The sequence below is a fragment of the Triticum urartu genome, chromosome 5A (genome assembly GCF_056163025.1).
Source record: "Triticum urartu cultivar PI428250 chromosome 5A, HENAU_Tu73, whole genome shotgun sequence".
NCBI classification, from domain to species: Eukaryota; Viridiplantae; Streptophyta; class Magnoliopsida; order Poales; family Poaceae; genus Triticum; species Triticum urartu.
The window spans coordinates 80,307,674-80,327,879 of NC_141877.1; the positions used below are offsets into that span (position 1 = coordinate 80,307,674).

Consider the following 20,206-nt stretch of genomic DNA (forward strand, 5'->3'; position numbering starts at 1 on the left):
GTCGATGGAGGCCAATTTTGGCCGGCTTGTTGGGTCACGGCACTGGGGGCCGCCCAGGGATGCGAAAGGCGAGTCATTTCCGCTCGTGTCTTTGGCTGGGGTAGCGCCAAGTCTCGGGTGAGGTGGTATGAAGGTCTTGGATTCTGGGGCGGCGACCCTGGGGGTGGTACCGTGGTGCTCATGGGCAGAGCTCGCGGTTTGGTGCTGCTCGGTGGCCATGTCCGTGTGGGCAACGTGGTCGCCGGGGTGTGGCGTTCGGTGGCGGTGAGTGTTGGTCGGGGTGAAAACCTAATCCTTCCTCGGACGGACTAGCGTGTGTTTGTACCTGGCCGTGTTTGATCATTGCTTTATATATAAAGTGGGACGGAAGCCTTTTTCAGCAACTAGCAGAATGTACTGTAACTACTCCCTCCGTTCCAAAATAGATGACTCAACTTTATACTAACTTTAGTACAAAGTTGAGTCATCTATTTTAGAACGGAGAGAATACTAAATAGCCTAGTAGTCAAATTGAAAAAAAAGCCTAGTAGTGCAGAGAGAGAAAAACAAGATGATTCATGGACAGCAAATTAATACAAATTACTAGGAGATAAATTCCTAAGATCCTAATATGGTAAAATTAGTTTACTAGCATCAATATAGCGATTATGGTAGTACCAATACCAGAAAGCCTCAGGAAACTGTACTTAATGTGCAAGTTTACTATGTTTACCTTTCAAAAATATAAGCTTTAATATAGCATCTATTACAGTAACTCCTATTAACACAGTGAGAAACAATAGAACAAGAAAATTTGGACATACATAAAAAAGCAAAGCACCACAAATCAAGGTATCGGAATAGTAATCATTGTGCCACAAGAAAACATTCTTACCAAGTGTCAGCATAAACTGATCAGCATGAAACCCTTAATAATTCTATCTGTATGGTATAGTCTACCTATGTAGATTGTCGAGAAGACCAGATGGTGGCTGAGAATAAATGGCAAGGCATGGAGTTTAACCTATAACTAGTCACATATGTCACGCATCATACATTACAGTGCACGAAACAAAAAAGATCATATAAAGAGCTATCACAATGACTGACTTGAAGTATGCAATCAATTATTAATATGTAGTCTCTCCGCAACCACATATAAAGAGCCATCACATATAAACACATCTCAAAGCCCATCGCAACAACAGGCGAGAAATCCATACAAATATAAGCCGATCATGGATTGGTGACACATACCACAATATGCAGTCTCTCGGTGTTGGGAAAGCATTTGAGGAAGGTAGGCACCATCTTAACATCATTGCGAACACCGAAACACACATTCAAACTCAAAATCTTCACACCCGTGAGCATGGCACTTCCGCTGCCCGGCTTTATCCCGAGCTGAAATTCAATGAATTCGAGAATTTCATCACACAGATTTGCACGCACCGGAGCCTCTTGCTGATGAGACGTAAACGCAAGCCACCCAAGCATCCGACGACGTTGAGGATCTCCAGGACGGGGCTCCTGGCAACGAGGGAGTCGACGAAGCCGTGCTCCATTTCGATGAAACAGAGGCCGAGCTCGCGGAGGTGAGGAAAGGAGGCGCCACGCAGGGCGGCCGTGCCCGGCAGCTTCCAGACGCCGACGTAGAGGAGGGTGAGGGTGGTGATGCTGAAGAGCAAGATGGGGAGAGGCACGCCGAGCGGTCGGGCGGTTGACGAGGACGAGGTCCTGGACGCCCTTGGCAGCGAGGAGCTGGAGCCAGCGCGCGAGCTGGGAGCGGCACCCGTTCATGTGGCTGCAGATTTGTGGACGCAGCATTTCTTTTCCAAAATGGAAAACCAGACTTTTAAAACAAGTTCCGAACATACGTCGCGAGAATGCATCCTGGGTACAGTGCTGAGTTTATAGCACAATAATTTCATCTCAGAACCTTCTTGAAGGATAACATATGCACAGAGAGGTATAGCATTGCAAGAGAAGGTGGCTGTAAGGCTGATGTAACAATGCCCATCATGTTTTAGCCAATTTACAAGCCAACAGAAACATCAAACCAGTCTTAATTGACCAATAGTTTCAAAACAAAACATAGATATGCTCGCAGGAGCTGAAACCAAACTGAAACCTGTCGCATCGACATCGACAGGGTTTCTTGCAAGAATGGAAGATGGGGGAACCAAAAGCTTGTGGATTTCTGACAGAAAAGGTACTAGATTACGGATCACCAAAAGAGTGGCGTCACTAGATTACGGATCACCAAAAGAATGGCGTCGACGCCATGACAGGCGACACCAGCCAGCTATGCTTTAATTATGTCGACATTCATTTTTTTTAGAAAAGGAGGATGAACACCCGTCCTCTGCATCTGGCAGATGCATACGGCCACTTTATTGATTATTCTCGAGGACCTTAGACCTCCTCCAATGCAAAGGTGTTTAGATGAGGTGCTAATCATATTAAATGCCTTAGCAACTCAAGTTCACAATGCAAAGGTGCTAAGCTTTTGGGTGCTAAACTTTGTGCATTTAATTCGTTGTAGACTCAGAATTGTGCTTCCACCTAGGTACACGTGCTTAGCACCGTTTCTTTCTGGGGTCACCATACTACTCTCTCTTCTTAACTAGCATGCCACATCATATTTTTTGCTTAGTTGACAACCTTAACACCTGTACAAAGTGGAGCATTGGGAGGGGCCTTACAAAGTATTACAACAATGTGTCTGAATCCACCATCTTGGCAACATATGCCGCTACTCCTATCCAAAATGATGAAGGGGTGCTAGCTGGGCCACTACTCAAACCACTCACTTAAGCCTAACATCAAAAGCCAGAAGCCGAAACTCATTCGGAAGCCCCAGCCGAGCCACATACCCGGTCTGGGGCACAATCCGGTCAGACGCACTCGTGTGTCGTCGCCGCCATCTTCCACAGGTCTTCAGATCATATTGAGGCTTCTACCTTGTCTGGCCACTCTGCCATCGACGTCACCATGACGCCAGACAGAAACCTCCTCCTGCGCAAGCCCATCTCCGCACGTCGGACGCCGAGTCTCCACAGCGCCATGCCATCGATCTCCGCCGCCATCAAAGTTTGGGATGAAACACCGCTCCACCATCCCTCCAGTCAGCACTTGCTCCAAGACGATGCCCCCAGAAGGGAAAGCGATAGAACGCCATCATCATCCGATCCGGAAGACCCAGATCTGGGGTTTCCCCCTGAGCACCCCGAACCTGATGGCGCAGACTGCCAACGATGCCTCGACCATCGGCAGTAGCTCCACCAGACGAGCGTTGCCTACGTCGCCGCAACCTCCAAGATGAAGCTGACCAGAATGCATGTGTCGACACCGAACCGCCGCCACTTCCACCGCCGCTTGAGCAGCCCCCGAGCAACGCCTTCAGGAAGGAGCACGCCACCGTGGTGTCGTCGTCGCTTGGAACAGGGGGAGTCTGAGGTTTTCACCTGAGCTCCTGGGAGGGGTGGAAGGAAGGAGATCCTCTCCGAAGCCTCCAACGAGGGAAGCAACACCCAAAGGCACTGCCATCGGAGTGGCCGCCACGCCGGCCAAGAGATTCCCCTGAAACCCTTCCAGCCACCGGATCTGCAAGGCCAGCACCCATGAACGGTGACCGAAGCCACCAAGGGCCGGATCCGCTGCAGATCGGAGTAGATCGGGGTCGAGGACGAACATCACCATGGCCACCAACATCCAGCGAGGAACCGCCGCCATAGCCGAAGCCCATCACCTCCCCGCCATCCACATAGCCACGGAAGTGGCCCACCTGACCACGCCGACGCCGCCCGCCGCCAAGCAGCGCCGCGTGCCACCAGCCATGGCCGCCGCCATGGATCCGAGCCGCAGGCGGGCCGCCAGCCGCGGGCCCCGCGGGAGAGGAGAACCGCGCCACGGGGGGAAGACCCCGCCGCCGCCGCCACGACGCGGGCTTCGCCCGGTTGTGGCCTCCGGCGGCGGCGAGGGGATTAGCTGGAGAAGGGGGGCCCGGCGGCGGCGCGGTTGGGGGCTGCCGCCCGGGTCGCCTACCCTAGGCGATGCGGGGGCCAATGGTTACTAGAAAAACATATGTTCATGTCCCCTTCTCGTTCATTCATGGTGAGCTCCTCCTTGTTCTTCAGCAGCTCAAACAGGCACATGTCCCCTTCTTGCAGCTTATTGTCTTTTACGAACTTCTTCCAGCCTCTGCGCAGTGCATTAAATTTTCCATGGACTTTGTCACCTACATAGAGCTTGGCTTTCCAAGTGTCGTTCTTCCCGGGCAGTCGAAGCCTCATTGTCTGGTCCTCACGTGGAAGATGGCAGTCAGCGTATCCCTGTTCAATGTACTGAGTTTGTTCGTTGCACTTCACAAGGCAGGATGGTAAGTTGTCAAAATGACTTGAGTCCATTATCTAGAAAGAGGAAACTGCATGGATCGAGCAGAACTTACCAGGCTGTAGCTGCTTCTCTGCAAGACTGACACAAATATTTTGATTTCAGGCTGAATGGCCTGGATTCTCTCTTCAATTTTTCTCCTCTGCTTGTGAGTCAGTTTGATGCTTCTTGCAACCACATATCCTGGGTGAGTCCATTTCTTCTTGTGCTGGCTAGCTGGTTTGGCGTGTCCTGTTATGACATACTCTGAGTGACCGCTTTCTTTAAGTGGATGGACTGTTATCATCACTCTACTGTCGTTCTTTGACACTTCGAATGCGCAGATATCGCCTTCCCGCAAGTTGTTGTCGCGTACGAAGCCCAGCCAACCAGCAGTAAGGATGCATGAAAGGGTGCATGCGCCATCACTGATAACCGCCAAATTGGCATCCCATGTTTTGCTATTCTGAGGATGACAGAGTTTGATCATCTGGTCTTGATGCGGAAGGTGTTTGACAGCATAGTCCTTGCAGATGACCTGTTACAAATGAATGAACTAGCTGGTGAATTATGTCAACACCATAAGTTGCAGAGCACTAGTGTATCAACACAAATATTCTAGTGTTCATTCAAAAATAATTGAAGAATGGTGTAACAAACGCTATCTGAGTCGTCGCTCTAGAAGATATTGTGATTCTGTAAACGTACCAGATATCCATCAGACAGAGTTTTCTCGTTCATTGCTGTGACATAAAATTCAATTCCAGTCTGGCTTTCCTTGACAAATGTGTCGACTCTTGCCCTCTGGGCACTAGTCAGTTTACAGCCCATTTCTAAAATGTAACAAGATTCAGAAGATCCCTGAAGAACACCTGAACCCCTGGTTCCTGAATATGTTTTGAAGATGTGACATCTTCAGCTGTACAACATTGATCATGACAAGAGCAATGAGAAGAAAAAAATACCGAAAAAGGCTTTCGCCCCGCTTTATATATAAAGCATCAAACCACAAGCATTCAGTACAAACACACGCTACGCCACCGTAACACACGCACACACCCAGGACAGGATACATAGGCACTGAGCACGGCAACACCACTTCTAGCACTACCGCCCCGAAGAGATGAAGCTACATATGACGAACCATACGCTCCAAGGCGGCGCCTTCAGGAAGGGTACGACGCCGGAGCGCCGCCACCGCCCGATCCAAGGATCAGAGTTTTCCCCGGAGCCGCATGACGGGCAATGAGAGCCGCGATGACGCCTTCAAGAAGGGAACGATCTTCGCCGCCGCCGGCCCGTCTGAAGATAGAGCAGGTTTTCACCTCGGCCAATATTCATCGCCACCGAACGCCACACCCCGGCAACCACGCCGCCCACACGACCATGGTGACCGGGCAGCACCAAGGCACGGGCTCTGCCCAAGAGCACCGCGCAACCACCACCAGGGCCGCCGCCCCAGCATCCAAGATCTCGACACCAACTCACCCGAGACCCGCCGCACCCCAACGAAAGGGATGAGCGGAAAGGTCCCACCTTTCGCGCCCCTGGGCAACCCCCAGCGTAGAGACCCAAAGGGTCGGCCGGAACTGGCATCCACCGACCCATCCTGCTGCCCCAAGCGCGAGACGAGCTCGGTCCTGCAACACCGAGAGGGGGACGAGGTCAGTCCTGCTGCACCGTGCGCGAGACGAGCTCGGTCCTGCTGCATCGTGCGCGAGACGAGCTCGGTCCTGCGGCATCGGACGCGAGACGAGCGGTGGACCGCAACTGGGAAAGGACCAGCCCATTGATGGGGGTAGTGCCCGGGCGACGAGGAGATGGGGTGAAGGTCGAGACGCCCCGAACGCAGACAAACCAACGCCAGAGAAGCCGGCCGTTGCCGCGGGCAGATCCATCGAGCCACCGTGAAGCCGCCACGACACCGGTAGGCCACCATCGAGACCTACCCCTGCCGCCGCCCACGGCCGGAGCAACGGCCACGCCCAGCCGCTGCCCTACCCGCGTCGCCCGACGAGCTCCAAGCGCCGGAGCCGCCGGGCACGCACCACCGGAGCCAGGCGCCGCCGGCCAGTCCCCAATGCCAGATCTGGCCGGATCCGGCAAGAGACCGGTCGCGCACCACCTCCCGAGACGGGAGCACCGCAGCCGCCCCGCGCGCAGAACGAGGGCCGCCGGAGCGCCGCCACCAGCAGATCACCCCGCCGCCCCGCGAAACAGCCACTGCGCCGCTGGATCCCGCGGACGTCCAGCGCCGCCGCTTGAAGGAGCCGCCCTGCGCCGGCGCCCCCAAGTGGACGGGGAAGGAGGGCCCCGCCGCCGCCGCGCCCCCCGGGCTTTGCCTGACGGAGCTCGCCGGCGACGGCGGGGGGAAGGGGAGGGAGGCGGGGCCGAGGGCCGCGGCCGCAGGGAGCCCCCTGGGCGCGCGCGGGCGTGCCGCGGGAGGGGAAGGGAGGAGAGGGGGGGGGGGGGGGAGCAGAGAAAAATAGCAGACAAAGTCAAAAACTCAATAAAAATGCACAGTCAACTGTTCAATTCTGAACCTGGTTTCTGCGAAGGTGAGTCCGTTGGAGTCCTCTTCGTAGTTTCCAACTGTCAGTCAAACCATCGTTTCGGCATCTCTTTTTGGTGGGTAGTGATTGATCATGACAAATGTCCCTCTCTTGGACATTAGGACCACAGCTCATGGTAACACATGAAAACTCGTTCTCGCAGCCACTTGGTTTAAAGATTTTTACTTTGAAGTGAGAGTCCCCACTGTATGTAAAGACTAGGAGGTCACCCTCTTTAAGTTCATAAGCACCGGCAAAGTTCGCCCACCCTGATCGAAGAACTAACTTATGCTGTTCCTCGGCAACCTGAACATTATAAATTTTACCATCCGGGACTTCTAGTTTGACTTCATCAGATATGCGACCTCTGAAATTAGTGGCGAACTTTGGTGGTATGGCCTGCATGAAGAAACAAATGACAGAGAATCTTTAACCAGCAAGTGACCACAGACGATGCTAAGTGATTGCCAGTCTATCTTAATCCCTATATAATTCACTATAAGGAAAACTAAGAGCGCACATGCTTCTCTAATATTTATTATCAAATTTTGGTTATCTGGGTAAGTGGGTATACTTCGTGGCTTCGTGCAATTTAGTTATCAAAAAAGGTATATTTGTTATATAACAGGTGCTCAAACTCCTAACTTCATCAAGATTATCAAACTGCTAGCAGTATTTCCCTTTTTTTTTCACAAACAACAGTTTTGAAAATTGTACACGATATATTTGTGCACAAAAAATAGTGTAATCGGCAAGGCCTTACCATCTCATCCTTAAAATTACTCAGAATCACAACCTTGAAGAAAGACCAGTTATGATCCTCCATGTGCCAATAATGGCGTCCAACACATTCTTTGCATTTTGTGCATGCTTTGTTCCTGTGATCATTTGGTCCAGTCCTGCCATATCAGTTGTGATGAAATTATTGAAATCAAAATCCACACACACATTTTGAGACGAACTTTGACAATCGACTTGACCTACAAAATATGTGTTATATGCCACTAAAAGTATACCACTGGATTTGCATTCGAAACAAGTTCCCAATGGTATTATTTTTTATGGTATATAACTCATACATTATTGGTCTAATTGATTATCAAAGTAAATATCAAAATATGTGCAGGCCTTGCAACCCGAACAGAGGAAGATGACACGACGAATGGACAGAGTTATGCTTATTAGTCCTAGGAACACAAACTGTAACCAAGGTTAGCACTGACCTTTCTCTAGGTGATTGCAAAGGATTATCATGATAGGCGCTCCTTTTTTGGACACAAGGAGTGATGTTCTTCACGACACACGATAACAATTTAACAAAACCATTTACATTGTGTCACGGACGCGGACACGGGTTAAGCCCAGGAGAACAAGGAGGGCCAGCCCAAGAGAAGACGAAGGCCCAATCGGCGGTTCGACCCGTCCACCTGGGAGTTGGGTGGATAAGCTAGGGAGCGGCTGTGTGTGTAGGGGCATCGAGAATTATCTAGAGTTGTAACTTTCCCCTTCCCCTGCTCTCTCTTCCTCCCCCGAACTCTACCTCTCCTGTAACAGATCTCACCTCTCCTACCCCCAATTCCTCCTGTACCGCCATGGATTCAAGTCAATAGAGGTAGAGATCGTAACATATGGTATCAGATTTGCCAGATTATCTCCAGAAACCCACCTTCTCCACGCGTCAGCAGCGCCACACCGCCCAAATGGAGCAGCGGGTCGATGAACTCGCCGCCACTCTCAAGTTGATTCAGGAGCAAAACGCCTCGATCCAGAAGGCGGTTGCGACGTCCACGGCCTTGTTCGAGGAGATCAAGCCGTCGGTGCTCGATCTGGCGGAGTGGCGACCAACGCTCGAGCAGTCCGTCGCCGATCTGTGCTCGGATCTGGGCGGGGTACGGCGCGACTTGGATTCCGTCATCAAGCATCCCGCGCTGGCGCTCCAGCCGACCGATCTTCCGCTGCTGATTCCACGGCAAGGCGAAACATCTGCGCCTTCTGCCAGAGACCCCAGGCCCGATGGCCGCCGCGACGACATGATCACCGGGGGGCTGCGAACCGGGGTAGTGACTACCCTCGTTCCACCTCCGGTCACGGGTACGTTACCACCGTCCGAATTTCATTCTCGTCCTCTTGCGCGTGCACCTGAACCTCAGTCGTTTCCGTTTGGTCCGTCCCACACACGCCATTCGTCTCGCTCGGGTAGCCCCCCGCGACTGCGTTCCTCCATGCTACCCCGACCCAAAATGGATATCCCTCCGTTTTGGGGCGAACGTCCACGCAGTTGGAAGCGGAACTGTGAGTCGTATTTTCGAGTGTTCCATCTTGATCCGGAGTTGTGGGTCGACACCGCATCCATGCACTTCTCGGGTGCCGCGATGATATGGCTTGAGAACAGGGGTTTCGATCTTCGCCATCTGGAGTGGGAAGCTTTCTGCTCTCTAGTCTGTGAGCAATTCGAGCGGAATGAGTTTAATTCTCTTTTGCGTCAGTTATTTCATCTTCGACAGACCGACTCTGTGTCCGACTACACCACCAAATTCAATGATCTCATGCACTCGCTGTTAGCTCATAGTACTTCCTGGGATCCTGCTCTGTTTCCTTCTCGCTTTGTTGATGGTCTTAAGGATGAAATTAGAGTTGTTGTCATTGTTCACAATCCCCGTGATTTGGATACTACTATTTCTTTGGCATACCTGCAGGAAGAAGCCTTGGAGATTTCCAAACGTCGGGAGCCCAGGCGTATGGACAACGGCACTAGGGGGCGCTCTCAATTGCGTGGTGCCATGCCATTACCTCCTCCACCTGGACGGCCACCCCCACCCATGCCGGCTGTCGAAGAAAGACGAGTAGCGCCCAATGATATGGCGCGCTCTTCTGCTTCCACTGATGAAAGGCTGACCATGCTACGAGCATACCGACGTGCGCGTGGTCTTTGTTACCTATGTGGGGAGAAATGGTCGCACGAGCACAAATGCGCCACGGCTGTGCAACTGCACGTGGTCCAGGAATTGTTTGACATGCTCGGCATCTTAGGTTTTGACGCGGCATCTGAAGCTTCGGACTCTGCCAGTGAATGTCACACGATCTCTAAAGCAGCTTTGGATGGTACAGTAGCACCTCAAACAGTCCGTCTGCATGGCTCTATCCAAGGACAAAAAGTGCTCATGTTAATTGATTCGGGCAGTTCGCATAGTTTTGTAAGTGATACTCTGGCTGCCCGTTTGGATGGTGTAGTGGCAGCTAAGCACCCACTTCGAGTGCGGATTGCTGATGGTGGTCAACTTTGCTGTGCTCAAGAGGTGCCGAACTGTGACTGGTGGGTACAAGGACACAAGTTCTGTTCCACTTTGAAGGTGTTACCGCTCGGATGTTACGATATGATTGTTGGCATGGATTGGCTAGAAAAGCACAGCCCTATGGATGTGCATTGGGGTCGCAAGCAACTCCAGTTCTTACATCACGGAAGGAAAGTGCATTTGGTAGGAGTTCAACCCAATGTCCAGCAATGCTATCAGTTGTCTTCTGCTCAATTTCATGCCCTGTTGGATTGCAATGATGTGCATCAGGTTATTCAGCTTTGTGCAGTCGAAGCTCCAGCGGAAGGGGATGGCATTCCGGATTCAGTCTCTCTTTTGCTACAGCAGTTTGCTCATCTCTTTGAACCACCAACAGGATTACCTCCTCACCGAGCATTTGATCACACCATTCCGCTGATTCCAGGAGCTCAACCAGTCAACTTGCGTCCTTATCGCTATACTCCAACCCAAAAGGACGAAATTGAGCGACAAGTGGCAGAAATGATCAAACAAGGGATCATCCAACATAGCTGCAGTCCCTATGCTGCTCCTGTGTTACTTGTCCAGAAGAAGGATTTGACCTGGAGGTTCTGTATTGACTTCCGACGACTAAATGCTATTACTATCAAGAATCGCTACCCCTTGCCCATTATAGAAGAACTTCTTGATGAGTTGAGCGGTTCTGTTTGGTTTACCAGCTTAGACCTGCGTTCCGGGTTCCATCAAATTCGCATGAAGCCAGGCGAAGAATTCAAGACTGCCTTCAAGACGCACCATGGGCATTATGAGTTCAAGGTGATGCCTAATGGTGTGACTGGTGGTCCATCCACTTTCCAGGGCACCATGAATATCGTGCTATCTCCCTTGCTACGCAAAGGTGTTCTGGTGTTCATCGACGATATCTTGGTGCACAGCTCTACTCTTGAACGACATTGCGAGTTGTCGCGACAAGTGTTTCAGTTGCTAGCCAAGCACCAATTTTACCTCAAGATGTCCAAATGCAAATTTGCACAGCCAAGGCTCACCTATTTGGGGCATGTCATCAGTGCAGCGGGGGTATCGACTGATGATAAGAATATTGCAGCCGTCAAGGACTGGCCGACACCCACCAATGCCAGGAAGGTTCGTGGGTTCCTTGGACTGGCAGGGTACTATCGACGATTTGTCCGCAACTTTGGCATTATCAGTCGCTCATTGACCAATCTGTTGAAAAAAGGGGCTGTCTTTGTATGGAGTGAGGAAGCAGAATCAGCGTTCCAGCATCTCAAGCAGGCTTTGATCACAGCCCCCGTCCTTTCACTACCGCGGTTTGATCTTCCATTTGAGGTCGAAACAGATGCTTCTAACACTGGTGTTGGTGCTGTGTTGATGCAAGCTGGCCACCCATTGGCATTCTTCAGCAAGGCACTCGGTCCTCGAAACCAAGGGTTGTCAGCTTATGAGAAGGAGTTTATGGCAGTATTGATGGCAGTCGATCACTGGCGCCCCTACTTGCAAACTGGGGAATTCATTATCCGCACTGACCAACGTAGTCTTTCTCATCTGGATGATCAGCGCCTCACTACGTCTTGGCAGCGCCGTGCCCTCACCAAACTGTTGGGGTTACAGTACCGCATTGTATACAAGAAAGGGGTTGAGAACCGAGCAGCGGATGCCTTGTCGCGTCGTGATGGCGCCTTGTTGGCCATTTCTGTGGCGCTACCCTCTTGGCTCGAGGACATCACCCGCGGATATCAATCTGATCCCCAGGCACGTGATCTGTTGCAGAAATATAGTGGTGTCTTGGACCCTTCAGCACCCTATACAGTGCGGGATGGCGTGATCCGGTATAAAGGTCGCGTGTGGCTTGGATCAAACACGGCAGCCCAGGATATGATCCTCAGATCCATGCATTCCAGTCCTTTGGGCGGGCACTCAGGTATACATGTGACTTACGACCGGCTCAAAAGGTTGTTTGCCTGGTCTGGTATGAAGGCAGCAGTGGTGAAGTTTGTGTCCGAGTGTGCAGTTTGCAAACAAGCCAAACCAGAACATGTTCGCACTCCGGGACTGCTCGAACCACTAGAGGTGCCAGCGCACCCTTGGCATACTGTTACACTTGACTTTGTCGAAGGGCTGCCAGCGTCGAGGGGATATAGCTGCATCATGGTGGTTGTGGACAAACTGACAAGATATGCCCATTTTGTGCCGCTGGCACACCCCTTCTCGGCGGTTCAAGTGGCATCTACTTACATGACTAATGTCTACAAATATCATGGGTTGCCTCATGCTCTGGTGTCCGACAAAGATCGCATTTTTACCAGTAAATTATGGCGAGAACTGTTTCGTCAAGCTGGCACAGAACTGCGTATGTCCTCGGCCTATCATCCTCAGACATATGGCACTACCGAGCGGGTTAATCAGTGTCTGGAGGCATACCTCCGCTGCTTTGTCCATGCCTACCCTCACCGCTGGTTCCAATGGATACATCAGGCAGAATTCTGGTACAATACATCGCTGCATTCTGCACTTGGGATGTCTCCTTTTGAGATGCTTTATGGCCACCCTCCTCGGCATTTCGGCATTCTGGATGCATCTGCAGCTGCTCCGCCGGACCTCTTTGTTTGGATGCACGAACGCGCCCTGGTAACAGACTTGCTCAAACAACATCTGGAGCGAGCTCGCTAGCGAATGAAGGACCAAGCAGACAAGCACCGGTCAGAGCGCGAGTTTGCCGTGGGGGATTGGGTGTTCGTCAAGCTCCAGCCTTATGTCCAGGTTTCAGTTGCGGAACGTGCTAATCACAAACTATCCTTCCGTTACTTTGGTCCCTTCCAGGTCACAGCTCGCATCGGAGCCGTTGCCTACCGTCTGCAACTTCCAGAGTCAAGCAAGGTACACCCAGTGTTTCATGTATCACTTCTTCGCGGAGCTCTGCCACCAGCAACCACGGTCGAACCGGAACTGCTTGCACCACCCAAGGAGCACTTTGTGCCGGCCATCCCGGAGCAAGTCCTGGCGCGCCGGGTGGTTACCAGAGGAGCGGCCAAGATACCTCAAGTGCTGATCAAGTGGGCATCGCAACCAACGCCATTGGCGTCATGGGAGGACTACTTCGAGCTCCGCAGTCGGTTCCCGGGGGCTGCGGCTTGGGGTCAAGCCGGTGCTGAAGGCGGGGAGAATGTCACGGACACGGACACGGGCCAAGCCCAGGAGGACAAGGAGGGCCAGCCCAAGAGAAGACGAAGGCCCAATCGGCGGTTCGACCCGTCCACCTGGGAGTTGGGTGGATAAGCTAGGGAGCGGCTGTGTGTGTAGGGGCATCGAGAATTATCTAGAGTTGTAACTTTCCCCTTCCCCTGCTCTCTCTTCCTCCCCCGAACTCTACCTCTCCTGTAACAGATCTCACCTTTCCTACCCCCAATTCCTCCTGTACCGCCATGGATTCAAGTCAATAGAAGTAGAGATCGTAACACATTGAAGATTCGGACTTTGAACTGGGAGTTACTATTATACCCGAACAACAATGTGTCACCCTCTTTAAGTTCATAGGCACTGACAAATGTATCCCATCCAGAGCGAAGGACTAGCTCATTCTGTTCATTGTCAACCTGAACACTATATGTTTGGCCATCTGGCACTTCTAGCTTTATTTCTTCAGATATGTGCCCTCTGACATAGTTTGCAAACTTTTCTGGTATGGTCTGCAGGAATAACCTACTAACAAGTTAAGGCAGTCATTGTAAAGAAAAATCAAGAGCACTTTACAAACTAGTTTGCTACTCCCTCTGTTCCTAAATATAAGTCTTTTTAGACATTTCAAATGGAATACAACATACGGATGTATGTAGACATATTTTAGAGTGTAGATTCACTCATTTTGCTTCGTATGTAGTCACTTGTTGGAATTTCTAGAAAGACTTATATTTAGGAACGGCCCACAATCTTGAATCACCTACAAACGGTCAAAAAACAAACAAAAACGTCGTCTGTTTGAGTCGGCGTGTTGGAGTTGCTCTAAAATATATATCTTTAGATTTGTTGTTAAATGTACTAGTTGGTTGGAGGGTATTCACCATAGTCTGAAGGGCCAAATCGCGTTGTGAATTTATGTCACTCTTTGGGCAATTTGGAATTGCCTGAATGTACCTGTTTAACAGATGATCTATTCCATTTTTTGCAGGTTATTTTCAAAGCTACGACGTTGATTATATGTGTCATGGATGCAGCGTGTGGACACACGAGAGGGCTTATGGTCTTTGGGTGCAACCGTCAAAAAATTGTTGCACTAAGTTTGTTCATCCAGTTTGGCTGGCATTGCCAGTAACAGATTATGTGGAGCTATGTAGTTCTTTCAGACCCTTTCAGACCTACAAATAGGTTGTGTTTTGCAACCTTTTTGTACTCAGTGAATTGGACTTATTTTGCTTAATAAATAGGTTGTGTGCATCTTTCGATGCAGAGGCCAGGCTTCTTGTCATTAAAAAAAGATTGATTCAGCAATATCAATAATTAACAATATGCATGCATCACTCGGTGTAGAGATTGAGGGTTTTTTCCTCTTCAAAAATAAAAATAAAACAAAACTAACCAGTAGCTTTGAAACAAAACATAGACATGCTTGCAGGAGCTGAAACCAAACTGAAACCCATCTCATCGACATCAACAGGGTTTCTCGCAAGTATTTGGGAGATGGGGGAACCCAAAGTTTGTGCATTTCTGATACAAAATGCACCAACTACAAGAGTGGCGCCACCACCACCATGGCAGGCGACATTGGCCAGCTACGCTTCTCTCAATCTCTGCGAATGATGTGGACGTTCATGGTGAGCTCCTCGTTCTTGAGTAGCTCAAACAGGCACATGTCGTCATCCTGCAGTTTGTTGTCATCTACAAACTTCTTCCAGCCTGTTTGTAGCGCATAACATTTGCCTTTGTCCTTGTCGCCGATATAGAGCTTGGCTTTCCAAGTGTGGTTCTTCCCAGGCAGTTGAAGCCTCACCCACTGCTCCTCGCGTGGAAGATGAGCGGTAGCATATCGCACTTCTATGGACTGAGTTTGTTCGTTGCACATTCATAAGGCGGAATGGTAAGTTGTCAACAGAGCAACAAACAACATATATAGATCCTTATTAAGAAGATGAAACAGCACGGATCGACGCAACTTACCAGCTTGGCACGGCTGCTATAGATGATGGATACGAATATTCTGATTTCAGGTTTAATAGCCTGGATCCTCTCTTCGATTTTTCTCTTCTGCTTGCAAGTCAGTTTGGTGTATTTTGTAACCACATAGCCTGGGTGAGACCATTTCTTCTGCTGCTGGCTGGTTGGTTTGGTATGTCCTGTTACGACAACATTCTTTAAGAGGTGGACTGTTATTATCACTCTATCATGGTCCTTTGACACTTCGAATGCGCAGATATCACCTTCCCGCAAGTTGTTGTCGCGTACAAAGTCCAGCCAACCAGCAGCAAGGATGCATGAACGGGTGCATGCACCATCAGTGATAACCGCCAAATTGGCGTCCCATGTTTTGTTGTTCTGAGGATAACAGGGTTTTATTGTCTGGTCTTGGCGCGGAAGGTGTTTGGCTGCAAAATCCTTGCAGATGACCTGTTACAAATAAATGAACTGACCGTAATTGCAGAGAGCTAGGGTTTTAACAATTTCGACAAAGCTCTAGCAAGATATTATAGTATTCATTCAAAAAGATCATTCACTGCAAAAGATACTGTACCAGACAACCATCAGGCAGACTTTTCTCATTCATGACTGTGACATAAATTTGGATTCCAGTCCAACTTTCCTTCACAAATGTGTCAACTCTTGCCTTCTGAGCGCTAGTCAGTATACAGCCCTTTTCTAAGATGTATCATGATTCAGTGGACCCCGGAAGGCCATATGAACTCCTTGGTTCCGGAATATCTTTTGAAGATGTGACATCTTGTGCTGTGCAACATCAATCATGAAAGCAGCAATGAGAACAAAAAAGTAGTAAAAGAAATCCTAAAAAGCAGTAATGGAAATTGCACACTCAACTGTTCATTTCTGAACTTGATTTCTGCGAAGGTGAGTCCGTTGGAGTAACCTTTGCAGTTTTCAAATTGTCCGTCAAATTGTCATTTCTACATCTTTTTATGCTAGGTAGTGATAGAGCATGACAAATGACCCTTTCTTGGACATTAGGACCACAGCTCATTGTAACACATGACAACGCTTTCTCGCAACCACTTGGTTTTAAGATTCGAACTTTGAAGTGGGAGTCCCCACTATATATAAAGAACAGGGAGTCGTACTGTTTAAGTTCATAAGCACCAGTGAAGTCCACCCACCCTGATCGAAGAATAAACTTATCCTGTTCCTTGGCAACCTGAACATTATAAATGTTGCCATCAGGTACTTCTAGTTTGACTTTATGAGAAATGTGACCTCTGAAATTAGTGGTGAACTCATCTGGTATGGCCTGCATAAAGGAACAAATGAAAAAGGATCATTGAGCAGCCAATGACCATAGACATGGTTAAGTGATTTCCATCCCATCTCCCTACCTATAATTCACTGTGAGAAAAATTAAGAGCACATGTTTTCACTACTATTTATTACTCCCTCCGATCCAAAAAAAAAGTGTCGTGGTTTTAGTTCAAATTTGAACTAAAGCTGAAGTAAACCCACGACACTTTTTTTTGGATCACAGGGAGTAGAAAATTTTGGTTGTTTGGGTTTCATGCAGTTTCATTTCATGTAAACTATATTTATTGTGAACAAAATTGGTTCTCAAGCTCCTAATTTCAGCATCAAGATTGGCAGTGTTTCTCAATTGCTCACTAAACAACAATTTAGAGAACTGTAGAATATATATTTGGTGCAGAAAATAGTGTTATTGACAAGTTCTTGCCATTTCATCCTTGAAATTACTCAGACTCATAACCTTGAGAAAACACCAATCATGATCTTTCATGTGCCAATAATGGCGATCAACACATTCTAGGCACACTGTGCATAGTTTCTTCATACTGTGTTCAGTTGAGATGAAATTGTTAGAATACAGAAATCAAATCCACCGAGAGCACATGCTCACACACACACACATGCACACACCCAAGCACCACACACGCACACAGATATACCTTACTAAGGGCATCTCCAACAGTTGTAAGATAGGTGTTGGTAAAACTTGACACCTAGTATGTATGATCATGTGACAGGAATCCTATATGTCTATATACTTGATCCCCGCTACTTTCATTTCTCTCAACATGCACACATCCTACCTCACCACACATGCCACCTCATCAATCCAACTAATTCTATTACTCTCAACATGCATGACTCCATTACTTCTGTTGTTCTCAACATGTACACTTTTCACCTCATCACACATGCCATTTAACCAAACCCACTAATTATATTTTCTCAACATGCACGGGACATGATACTTATATTCTATAAATATTTTACAACTACATAGAGGGGACAACCAAATGGACGGGACATAAGGCGAAGGAGGTGGAGGATTCCAGCTTCAAGCTATGGTACACGGGGACGACTACAAAGAGAAATGGAGCAGGCATCTTTGATCAACAAGGGCCTCAAGTATGGAGTGGGGACCGGATTATCCTGGTCAAGCTAGTAGTTGGGGACTTGGTTCTCAATGTTATCAGCGTGTATGCCCCGCAAGTAGGCCACAATGAGAAGACCAAGAGGGAGTTCTGGGATGGCCTGGAGGACATGGTTAGGAGTGTACCCATTGGCGAGAAGCTCTTCACAGGAAGAGACATCAACGGCCACGTGGGTACATCTAACACAAGTTTTGAAGGAGTGCATGGGGGCTTTGGCTATGGCATCAAGAATCAAGAAGGAGAAGATATCTTAAGCTTTGCTCTAGCCTACGCAAAGAAGACTGCAAAGCGAGCTGTGAGTGAAGCAAGGGGTCGGGCGTATGAGGATCTCTACCAGCGGTTAAACACAAAGGAAGGCGAAAGGGACATCTATAAGATGGCCAAGATCTGAGAGAGGAAGACGAGGGATGTCGACCAAGTCAAATACATCAAGGACGAAGTAGACCAGCTCCTGATGAAGAAAGAGGAGATTAAGCATAGATGGCGGGAGTACTTCGACAAGGCATTCAATGGGTAGAATGAGAGCTCTGCCATTGAACTGGATGACTCGTTTGATGATACCAGCAGGCGTTTTATGCGGTGAATCTAGGAGTCTGAGTTCAAGGAGGCTTTAAAAAGTATGAAAGGAGGCAAGGCAATGGGCCCTAATTGTACCTCCATTGAGGTGTGGAGAGGCCTTAGAGGCATAGCGCTAATATGGCTAACTAATCTTTTCAACCTCATTTTAGGAGCAAATGAGATGCCAGAAGAATGGAGACGGGGTATATTATTACCAATCTTCAAGAACAAGGGGGATGTTCGAAGTTGTACTAACTACCATGAAATTAAGCTGATGAGCCATACAGTGAAGCTATGGGAGAGACTCATTGAGCACCACTTAAGAAGAATGACAAGCATGATGAAAAATCAGTTTGGTTTCATGCCTGGGAGGTCGACCATTGAAGCCATTTTCTTGGTACGATAACTTATGGAGAGATACAAGGAGCAAAAGAAGGACCTGCATATGGTGTTCATTGACTTGGAGAAGGCCTACGATAAGATACCACAGAATGTCATGTGGTGGGCCTTGAAGAAACACAAAGTCCCAACAAAGTACATTACCCTCATCAAGGACATGTATGATAATGTTGTGACAAGTGTTCGGACAAGTGATGACGACATTGATGACTTTCCGAAGGACTACACCAGCGTTAGCTTTGAGCCCTTATCTATTTGCTTTGGGGATGGATGAGGTCACAAGGGATATACAAGGAAATATCCCATGGTGTATGCTCTTGCGGATGTGGTGCTAGTCGATGTTAGTCGGACTGGGGTTAATAGAAAGTTAGAGCTATGGAGACAAACCTTGGAATCGAAAGGTTTTAGGCTTAGTAGAACTAAAACCGAGTACATGAGGTGCGGTTTCAGTACTACTAGGAACGATGAGGAGGTTAGCCTTAATGGGCAGGTGGTGCCTCAGAAGGACAACTTTCGATATTTGGGGTCAATGCTACATAAGGATGGGGATATCGATGAAGATGTGAACCATCAAATCAAAGCCGGATGGATTATGTGGCGCCAAGCTTCTAGCGTTCTCCGTGACAAGAGTGCCAAAAAAGCTGAAAGGCAGGTTCTATAGGTCGGCGATTCAACCTGCAATGTTGTATGGTGCTGAGTGTTGGCCGACTAAAAGGCGACATATCCAACAGTTATGTGTAGCGGAGATGCGCATGTTGGCATGGATGTGTCGCCACACAAGGAGACTGGGTCCGGAATGATGATATACGGGATAGAGTTGGGGTAACACTGATTGAAGAGAAGCTTGTACAACAACGTCTCAGATGGTTTGGGCATATTTAGCGCAGGCCTCCAGAAGCTCCAGTACCTAGCGGACGGCCAAGCGTGTTGATAATGTCAAGAGAGGTCAGGGTAGACCGAACTTGACATGGGAGGAGTCTATAAAGAGATATCCGAAGGACCGGAGTATCACCAAAGAACTAGCCGCATGGAAGCTAGCTATCCATGTGCCAGAACCATAAGTTAGTTGCGAGATCCTATGGGTTTCAGCTCTAGCCTACTCCAACTAGTTTTGGACTAAAGGCTTTCTTGTTGTTGTATGGTAAATTATATATAATTTCCCATTTACATTCTCATATTCAAATTCCATACAACTAAAACTCTTTGAAAATATTGCAACCAATCCCGCTGCAACACGCAGGATATCATCTAGTAAATGTAGAGAGGAGGGGGGGGGGGGGGACACACACACACGCAGAGAGAGACAGAGAGAGAGAGAGAAATTGTATGTAAATTAACCAACAACCCTTGCACAAGCTAATGAGGTGAATTAGTTAGCAACCACGCTTATTTCTCTCACCTCCTATTGGACAATTTAGATACAACTCATTGGAGTAGTTGTATGATAATT

At 48.8% G+C, this 20,206-nt stretch overlaps 3 pseudogenes across 1 annotated transcript; all 3 read right to left on the reverse strand.

Moving 5' to 3' along the window:
• Positions 1-1,022: 1,022 nt before the first annotated feature.
• On the reverse strand, positions 1,023-14,398 carry LOC147970358 (B3 domain-containing protein LOC_Os12g40080-like; annotated as a pseudogene).
• LOC147970359 (uncharacterized) lies at positions 5,675-6,636 on the reverse strand (annotated as a pseudogene).
• Positions 14,399-14,791: 393 nt separating the features above from the next.
• Positions 14,792-18,004, reverse strand: LOC125555678 (B3 domain-containing protein LOC_Os12g40080-like; annotated as a pseudogene). Its single transcript, XR_015603479.1, has 6 exons — positions 17,717-18,004; positions 17,076-17,173; positions 16,496-16,643; positions 15,918-16,129; positions 15,347-15,793; positions 14,792-15,230 (listed from the first exon to the last, which is right to left on the reverse strand). The product of XR_015603479.1 is annotated as a B3 domain-containing protein LOC_Os12g40080-like (transcript).
• Between the last annotated feature and the right edge of the window lie 2,202 nt (positions 18,005-20,206).